This window comes from Otolemur garnettii, unplaced genomic scaffold, assembly GCF_000181295.1.
Source record: "Otolemur garnettii isolate 467f Iridium unplaced genomic scaffold, OtoGar3 scaffold00127, whole genome shotgun sequence".
NCBI classification, from domain to species: domain Eukaryota; kingdom Metazoa; phylum Chordata; class Mammalia; order Primates; family Galagidae; genus Otolemur; species Otolemur garnettii.
Genome location: NW_003852522.1, coordinates 3,347,997 through 3,356,938, shown reverse-complemented (window position 1 = coordinate 3,356,938; position 8,942 = coordinate 3,347,997). Strand labels below are relative to the sequence as shown.

The 8,942-nt window shown below is 48.2% G+C and overlaps 1 protein-coding gene and 1 non-coding gene across 8 annotated transcripts in view; both read left to right on the top strand.

The window, feature by feature from the left end:
* The window catches only part of DNM2 (dynamin 2), a 96,607-nt gene that overhangs the window by 8,230 nt on the left and 79,435 nt on the right, over positions 1 to 8,942 (top strand). The window lies entirely within an intron of this gene.
* LOC111727854 lies at positions 1,090 to 1,196 on the top strand. The gene has a single exon (XR_002775303.1). It is a non-coding gene; the product is annotated as a U6 spliceosomal RNA (small nuclear RNA).

Sequence of the window (8,942 nt, the reverse complement as noted above, 5' to 3'; positions counted from 1 at the left end):
TGGCATCACAGCTCACAGCAACCCCAAACTCTTGGGCTTAAGTGATTCTCTTGCCTCAGCCTCCCAAGTAGCTGGGACTATAGGTGCTTGCCACAATGCCTAGCTATTTTGTTGTTGTTGTAGTTGTTATTGTTGTTTTAGCTTGCCTGGGCTGGGTTCGAACCCACCACTCTCGGTGTATGTGGATGGTGCCCTACCCACAGAGCCACAGGCCCCACCTCTCGTATAATTCTTGCTCTGTTTTTTGCTCATTTGGGGATTATGTTTATAACTAGGAAGATAGCCTGGGAGGAAGAGGGAGCTGGCCACCCTACAGAACCCTTTCTGCCTCCCACTGTTTACATTTGGCTCAGAGGCACATCTGCCAAACTTGTGCTGATTTGAATGGAAATGCTGAAATTACAGGCTCCTCAACTGCTGAAGAAAATGGGAACAAGATCTAAACTTTACTTTATTGGGGTTGCCAACTACATGCTGTAATTAAGCCCTTATTGTGTCAAACCTTTGGAAAAATCCAAGCCAATAATGAGATATTTATAGGGCTTTAGCTACAATCTGAATAAAGGAAAAAGAATGGTCCTGCCTTCTATGCAAAATGGCATGTGAGAGGAAAGACGACTCCTTCTGGTTGTATTTTGGGGTTTCTGTTAATATAGGAAACGTAGTCCCAGCAGAGTGATTAGGAATTTTCCCCCATTGAGTCACCCTTAGCTTAAACTGGGAGTGGGGTGACTGCTTCTTTTTCATCAGCTTCTGGGAGCTTATGACATATTAAGAACTGATGTTGGTGGCCAGATGCAGTGGTTTATGCCTGTAATCCTAGCAGTGAGTGGATTGGTTGAGTTCAGGAGTTCAAGACCAGCCTGAGTAGGAACAAGAACCTGTCTCTATTAAAAAAAAAAAACAAAAAACTAGCCAGGCATGGTGGCTGGTGCCTGTAGTCCCAGCTACTTGGGAGGCTAAGGCAAGAGAATGGCTTGAGCCCAAGAGTTTGAGGTTGTTGCGAGCTACGATAACGCCATGGCACTCTACCAAGTGCGACAGAATGAGACTCTGTCTCAGAAAAAAAAACACACAAAAAATCCGCTTGTGCTCACTTTGGCGGCACATATACTAAAATTGGAACAATACAGAGAAGATTAGTATGACCCCTGTGCAAGGATGACATACAAATTTATGAAGCATTCCATATTTAAAAAACAAACCAAACAAACAAACAAAAAAACTGCTCAGTGAGTAGGGTGCCAGCCAAATACACCGAGGGTAGCGGGTTCAAGCTTGGTGCAGACTTTCTAAACAATGACAACTGCAACCAAAAATAGCTGGGCATTCTGGCAGGTGCCTGTAGTCCCAGCTACTTGGGAGGTTGCAGCAAGAGAATCGCTTAAGACTTGGCGCCTGTGGATCAAGTGGGTAAGGTGCCAGCCACATACACCTGAACTGGTGGATTCAAATCCAGTCCGGCATGCCAAACAACAATGACGGCTGAAACAAACAAACAAAAAAATAGCCAGGTGTTGTGGCAGGTGCCTATAGTCCCAGCTCCTTGGGAGGCGGAGGCAGGAGAATCGCTTGAGCCCAGGAGTTGGAGGTTGCTGTGAGCTATGATGCCACAGCACTGTACCCAGGGCAACAGCTTGAGGTTCTGTCTCAAAAAAAAAAGAGAATCACTTAAGCCCAAGAGTTAGAGGTTGCTGTGAGCTGTGATGTCATAGCACTCTACCAAGGGTGACACAGTGAGACTCTGTGTCAGAAAGAAAAAAAAATCCTTTGAGCCCAGGAGTTTGAGGTTGCTGTGGGCTATGATGCCAGGGCAACAAAGTGAAACTCTGTCTCAACAAACAAAAAACAGGCTCTTTGCCTGTTGCTCAGCAGCTAGGGCACTAGCCACATACATCAGAGCTGGTAGGTTCAAACCCAGCCAGGGCCTGCCAAACAACAATGATAACTCCAACCAAAAAATAGCCAGGTGTTGTGGCAGGCACCTGTAGTCCTAGCTACTTGGGAGGCTGAGGCAAGAGAATTGCTTAAGACCAAGAGTTGGAAGTTGCTGTGAACTGTGACGCCATGACACTGTACTGAGGGCGACATAGTGATACTTTGTCTTCAAAAAACAGAAACAAGAAACAAACAAACAAAAATATTGATGTTGGTGGACACTGACCCTGCGCCATGCATAGGGACTTCTGTATAAAATCTGATCACCTGGTCCTAGAATCTCTGGGGGTGGAGGCTTCTTCTGCTCTTAGCATCTCTCCTTTACAGGAGGGGAAACTGATACCAGAGATGGGAGGACTGGCCTGAAGCCGCAGGGAGAAGTATAGGAGCTGTAACTTGGACTGGGTCTGTGTCCTCTAGAGCTGCATATCTGAGGACACGGAAATGAGATGGTGTAGGGCTTGAATTTGGGTGTGATACCATTTGTACCAAAGATAGGGCTTAGATTATGGATAGAAAGACTTTTGGCATTTGGGATTCTTCGAGTTGGTTGTCTGTCTGACTGGCATCCCTGATGCTGGGGACCCAGCAGGGACTGAGCTGGACAGAGAAGAGGTAAAGAGTTAAATGAGGGCTCGGTGCCTGTGGCTCAAGCGGCTAAGGCGCCAGCCACATACACTTAAGGTGGCGGGTTCGAATCCAGCCTGGGCCCGCCAAACAACAATAATGGATGCAACCAAAAAATAGCCGGGCGTTGTGGCGGGCGCCTGTAGTCCCAGCTACTTGGGAGGCTGAGGCAGGAGACTCGATTGAGCCCAGGAGTTGGAGGTTGCTGTGAGCAGTGAAGCCATGCCACTCTACCCAGGGGGACAGCTTGAGGCTCTGTCTCAAAAAAAAAAAAAAAAAAAGAGTTAAATGAGCAAGAGCATTCTGGAAAAGATAAGTGGTTTTCTCTGCGCTGCACTGGGGCAGGGGAGAGATTGGCTGCTGGCACTGCTTCAGATGGGGCTGCTGAAGTGGTTGCTTTGCAGTTGAATCAGTCCTACAAAGACAGAGCAGCAGATTTGGAGGCCCCTTCACACACCCTGCCTGCTCGTTGATCCCTGATGCATAGGGAAAAGAACCAGGAGGCACATGAGAGGCAGGAGAGTGCCCATCAGATGCCTACTTATTTCTAAATTTTAAGTAGGCAAGCAGAGCATAGAGATGGTGTTCTAGGAAAAAAAGAAACCATTACAGATGAGGAAGAACACCCCGCCCACCTTTTCCTCTTGTGCTGCCTGGCCCCTCTTGTGTTGTTGTTGTTTTTTTTTTTTTTTGTAGACACAGAGTCTCACTTTATCACCCTCGCTAGAGTGCTGTGGCATCACACAACTCACAGCAACCTCCAACTCCTGGACTTAGGCAATTCTCTTGCCTTAGCCTCCCAAGAAGCTGGCTGGGACTACAGGTGCCTGCTACAACACCTGGCTATTTTTTTGTTACAGTTTGGCCAGGGTCAGGTTTGAACCTGCCACCCTCGATATATGGGCTGGTATCCTATCCACTGAGTCAGAGGCACCCGCCCCCCTCTCGTGTTTTTGTACATATGTACATGCTAGATGTATTGTCACCTGTAGAGAGTATATGGCACTGACCGTTATGGTTGCTTCATTTTTGGCCTGTTTTCCTACCCAAACTGGAGTCACCCTATTCATGTCAATCAGCAAATGATTTTCCAAGCATTTGGCACACCTTCAAGGTCTTTCATTGTTGGTATATTTGTAGTTGCCACATGGAAAGCCCTGACTACCCCTGAGGGGTAAGGAATAGAGGTGGGGGGTGGCATCCAGGAGTCATTGTGACTGTCCCCATGATAGATGTCAGCATCTTCTGTGTGCTGTGGTCCTTGCTGGGGTCTTGGCACAAGGCATCTCATTCACTTGGAGGCCAGTGCTTAAAAATGCTTATCGATGAGGAAACTGAGGCACAGTGGTTATTTTTTATTAAATGTTAGTTGTGTACATTAATGCAATCATGGGGTACAGTGTGGTGTTTTGATGCTGGGGTTTTGAGTGGTTAGACTCGAACCTGGAGCTGAGGACTGGAGACTGGTTGGCCTGTACCTTACCCCTGCCATAGTCACAGTGTCCAACCTCCTGTTTCCCCTTGGCCTGACGTCAGTGTCTTTGGCATTGTCCCTTTATGCCCGTGCTGAGTACTGTCTTGTGTATCCCCTGGGGCCACCCCCATGTATGGACAAGGCAGCTGGGTGTCTCCAAGCCCCCTCTATACTCACTTGTTCATTCAGGAATTTGCCCTAAGTGGAGGGTGATACCCTGGCAGGGGCTGAGGCAGAGTTGGAGTGGGGATGTCACAGGGAGGGAGACCAGAAGCGTATGGCTTCCAGGGGCACATTCTAATGGAAGGGGTGGGAGAGTATGTAAGCTGGATGTCCATATGGGAGTCTTGTTGTGGGAATGGTAGTCAGGGAATGCTTCTTGAAGGAGGTGGTGGCCAGTCTTCCTACTGAGGTGAGAGGGATGGGTAGAAACAGAGGGGTGATCTGCTGAGCTCCTTGTACCTTTGTGCCCATTCCAGGAGGCAGGGGGAGAGATCAGACCTCACCTTTGAGGGTTCACAGCCTGCTTAAGGGTGTGTTGAACCTGAAGCCAAGGGAATTCTCCTTTCTGGAGGGCTGGGATTGGCCTCTGTTGATAGATAGGGGAGTGAAAATTATAGGCTAAAACTCTGAGGTCAGGCAGTGTGAGTGACTCTCTGGGTTGGCTTTCTGTGTTAAAAGGGCAAGCTGGGTCCCCTCCCCAGGCTGTGGGACCAAACCCTCGCAGCTACTCTTGGGATGCCCTTTATGACTCTTACTTCCTGTCTGGGTACCAGATGGCCCTGGCCGGAGTGGGCGCCACTGCTGTCTTTGTTAAGGGAGAACTGTTGGGTAAAAACTGAACCCACTCTGACCACACACATATGGGGCTGTGAACGAGAGGCCAGTAGAGCTTCCCAGGGCCTTGGTGACACTCCCATGCCCAGACAAAGGAGGAAAAGCCCTGGAGACTGCCCTGTGACACATTTTCCCAGTGATAAGAGCCTTTCAGAGCTGCTAGCCTGGTGTGCCAGCCTAGTGGGAAGAAACAGGCCCAGCTGGGGTGACCCTGCCTGCTGACTGCCCTGATACGCCCTGGCACAACCAGCCAGCCCAGAGGAAGCCCCCAGGGTGAGTTAGGACACAGCCTCATCTGTCCTGGCCACGTGGCCTCTGTCTTCTGTGCTGACAGGGTCCTTCTAGGGAATTGCAACCTCCTCGCCTGGGAGACCTCCCAGCTGGCTCTGCAGTCAGGAACCTGCCAGCTATGACAACAGTGCCTTTGGGAATTGGCTTTTTCTACCTGGTGGGTCAAATGAGAGCTGGGGACCCATAAATCAAGGTCGGGGGCTATGATTGGAGGCCACAAGCCACTGGCTCAGCTTGAGGGAGTCTTCTTGTGGTTTGGATTGGTATGTGTTATTGTCTTGCAGTGCTGAGTTTCCCGTGTCTGGGTGGAAGTTGGTCAGATGGAAACCTGGCTTCTGCAGTGTATACCCACCCCAGTGGGTGGCACAGTTGGCCAGAAAGCTCAGGACATACTGCTTCTTGAGGTGGGCAGACCTTACCTGGAATATACTTCTTCTAGCACTGGGTGAAAAATGATGCTTTGGCCAGATTCTTCAACTCTTTTCTAATTACAAGAATTATTCACCTGTTTCCTCATTGAAAAAAAAAGGGTAGAAGTGGAAATGGACAGAGTAATGAAGAGATCTGTATTGTCCTTTGTATGGGAACCACCTCTACCAGCATGTGACTCTTTTTTTTCCAGAGACAGAGTCTCACTTTGTCACTCTTGTTAGAGTGCTGTGATGTCACAGCTCACAACAACCTCCAACTCTTGTGCTTACGCTATTCTCTACTTCTCCCAAGTAGCTGGGGCTGGGATTACAGGCACCTACCACAATGACCAGCTATCTTTTGTTGCAGTTTGGCTGGGGCCAGGTTCGAACCCGCCATCCTTGGTATATGGGGCCAGCGCCCTACTCACTGAGCCACAGGTGCCACCTGGGTGTCACTCTTCCTCAGGCTAGTCCTGATCTCAAGTAATCCACCCACCTCATCCTCCTGAGCCAGCACTCCTGGCCTTTCCTTTTCTTTTACTTTTTTAGAGACAGGGTTTTTTGTGGTTTTTTTGTTATTTTTGAGACAGAGCCTCAAGCTGTACCCCCCTGGGTAGAGTGCTGTGGCCTGACAGCTCATAGCAAGCTCCAACTCCTGGGCTCAAGCGAGTCTCCTGCCTCCACCTCCCAAGTAGCTGGGACCACAGGCGCCCACCACAACGCCTGGCTATTTTTTTTTTTGGTTGCAGCCATGATTGTTGTTTGGCAGGCCTGGGCTGGATTTGAACCCACCACCTTAGGTATATGTGGCTGGCACCTTAGCCACTTGAGCCACAGGCGCCGAGCCAGAGACGGGGTTTTGTGGGGTTTTTTTGTTTTTTGTTTTTTGAGACAGAGATGTTTCACTGTGTTGCCGTGTAGTGCTGTGGTGTCACAGCTCATAGTAACCTCTAGCTCTTGGGCTTAGGCAGTTCTCTTTGCCTCAGCCTCCTGAGTAGCTGGGACTACAGGTGCCTGCCACAACACCCAGCTATTTTTTGGTTACAGTTTGGCCAGGTCTGGGTTTGAACCTGCCACCCTTGGTACATGGGGCTGGCGCCCTACTCACTGAGCCACAGATGCCACCCCAGTGTGTGACTCTTTAAGAGACAGAGTCTTGCTATGTTGCCCAGACTGGTCTCAAATTCCTGACCTCAGGTGACCTCTAGGACCACAGGTGTGCACCACCATTGGTGGCTACAGATCTTTTTTCTATTTTTCGAAGTGGGAGTGTCTTCTACCCACCCACCTAGTGTGACTCTTAAATCTACTAACAGAAGCTCCACAGCCCAAAGTCTCACTGGTATGTGACCTCCTTGTACCATGTCCTGGCTATTCCAGGGGTGTTTCCCTTTTTTTTTTGAGACAGTCTCAAGCCGTCGCCCTGGGTAGAGTGCTGTAGTGTCACAGTTCACAGCAACCTAAACTCTTAGGCTTAAGCAATTCTCTTGCCTCAGCCTCCCAAGTAGCTGGGACTACAAGTGCCCACCAGGCTATTTTTGTTGTTGTTTAGCAGGCCTAGGCCAGATTCATACCCACCATGTGGCTGACGCCCTAACCACTGCACTATTGGTGCCCAGCCTAGTTTCTCTATTTTTTTCTCTTTAATTTATTTATTTTTAAAACTTTATTCAAATTAATATGAGGATACAATATTTAGGTTACATTGTTCTCACTTCTAGGGCAAAGTTCCATTTATAGAAGAGCCGCTCACCCAGGGGGTGTGTTATAACCCTCACAATGTGCATGTGATCCCACCTCATGCCCTCCCTCCCTCTGCTATATGTCCTCCCTCCTCCCCTCCCTTTTCCCTCTACCCCCGAACTGGACTATTAATAGTATTTTATTGTTCTTAGGAACATGTAATTGTTTATATATTGATTTCACATTAGTATGGAATACATTGGATATTCATCAAAAAATGAATACTTTACTAAGAGGAATGTATTTCAACTCCATCCAGGTAAATGTAAAAGGTGTAAAGTCTCTGCCTTTTTTAATGGCTGCATAATATTCCATGGTATACATATACCACAGTTTGTTGATCCGTTCATGGATTAATGGGCACTTAGGTTGCTTCCATGACTTGGCTATTATGAATTGAGCTGCAATAAACATTCAAATGCACATGTCTTTGTGGTAAAATAATTTATGTTCTCCTGGGTAGATAACTAGTAATGGGATTGCAGGGTCAAGTTCTTCTGTTTCTGTTTCTAGTAGAGACAGGTCTCACTTTTGTTCAGGCTAGTCTTGAACTCATGAGCTCAAGCAATCCACCTACCTCCCTCCCAGAGTGCTGGGATTATGGGTGTGAGCTACAGCGCCCAGCCTGGTTTTATTTTTTAATAAACCTTATTTATTTTTGAAACAGAGTCTCAAGCTGTCACCCTGGGTAGGATAGAGTGCTGTGGCATCATAGCTCACAGCATCCTCTAACTCTTGGGCTCAAGCAATCCTCTTGCCTCAGTTTTTCTATTTTTATTAGAGACGGGGTCTTGATTTTTGCTCAGGCTGGTCTCAAACCTGTCAGCTCAAGCTGTCCACCCTCCTCAGCCTTCCAGAGTGCTAGGATTATAGGTGTGAGCCACCATGACGGACCTTTTATTTTATTCATTTATTTACTTATTTATTCATTTATTATTTTGAGACAGAGTCTCAAGCTGTCTTCCCTGGGTAGACTGCTGTGGCGTCATAGCTCACATAGCAACTTCAAACTCTGGGGCTTAAGTGATTTTCTTGCCTCAGCCTCCCAAGTAGCTGGGACTACAGGCACCTGCCACAACTCCTGGCTATTTTTTGGTTGTAGTTGTCGTTTGGCAGGCCTGGGCTGGATTCGAACCTGCCAGGTCCAGCGTATGTAGCTGGCCCCCTAGCTGCTGAGCTACAGGTGCTGAGCCAATTTTTTTTTTATTTTTTGAGACAGAGTCTTGCTTTGTCACTCCATGTAGAGTGCTATGGCATTATAGCTCACAGCAACCTCCAACTCGTAGGCTGAAGCGATTCTCTTGCCTCAGTCTCCGAGTAGCTGGGACTACAGGTGCTCACCACAATCCCTGACTATTTTTTTTAGAGACAAGGTCTCCCTCTACTCAAGGTGATCTCTGAACTCCAGCACTCAGGCGATCTGCCTGCCTCGGCCTCCCACAGCAGTGCTGGGATTACAGGCGTGAGCCACCCAAATCAGATAATTTGGGTTTATCTGATAATTTCTCATGCATGGTTAGCCTCGGGAAATTTTTTTTTTTTTTTGAGACAGAGCCTCAAGCTATCCCCCTGGGTAGAGTGCCGTGGCTTCACAGCTCACAGCAACCTCCAACTCCTGG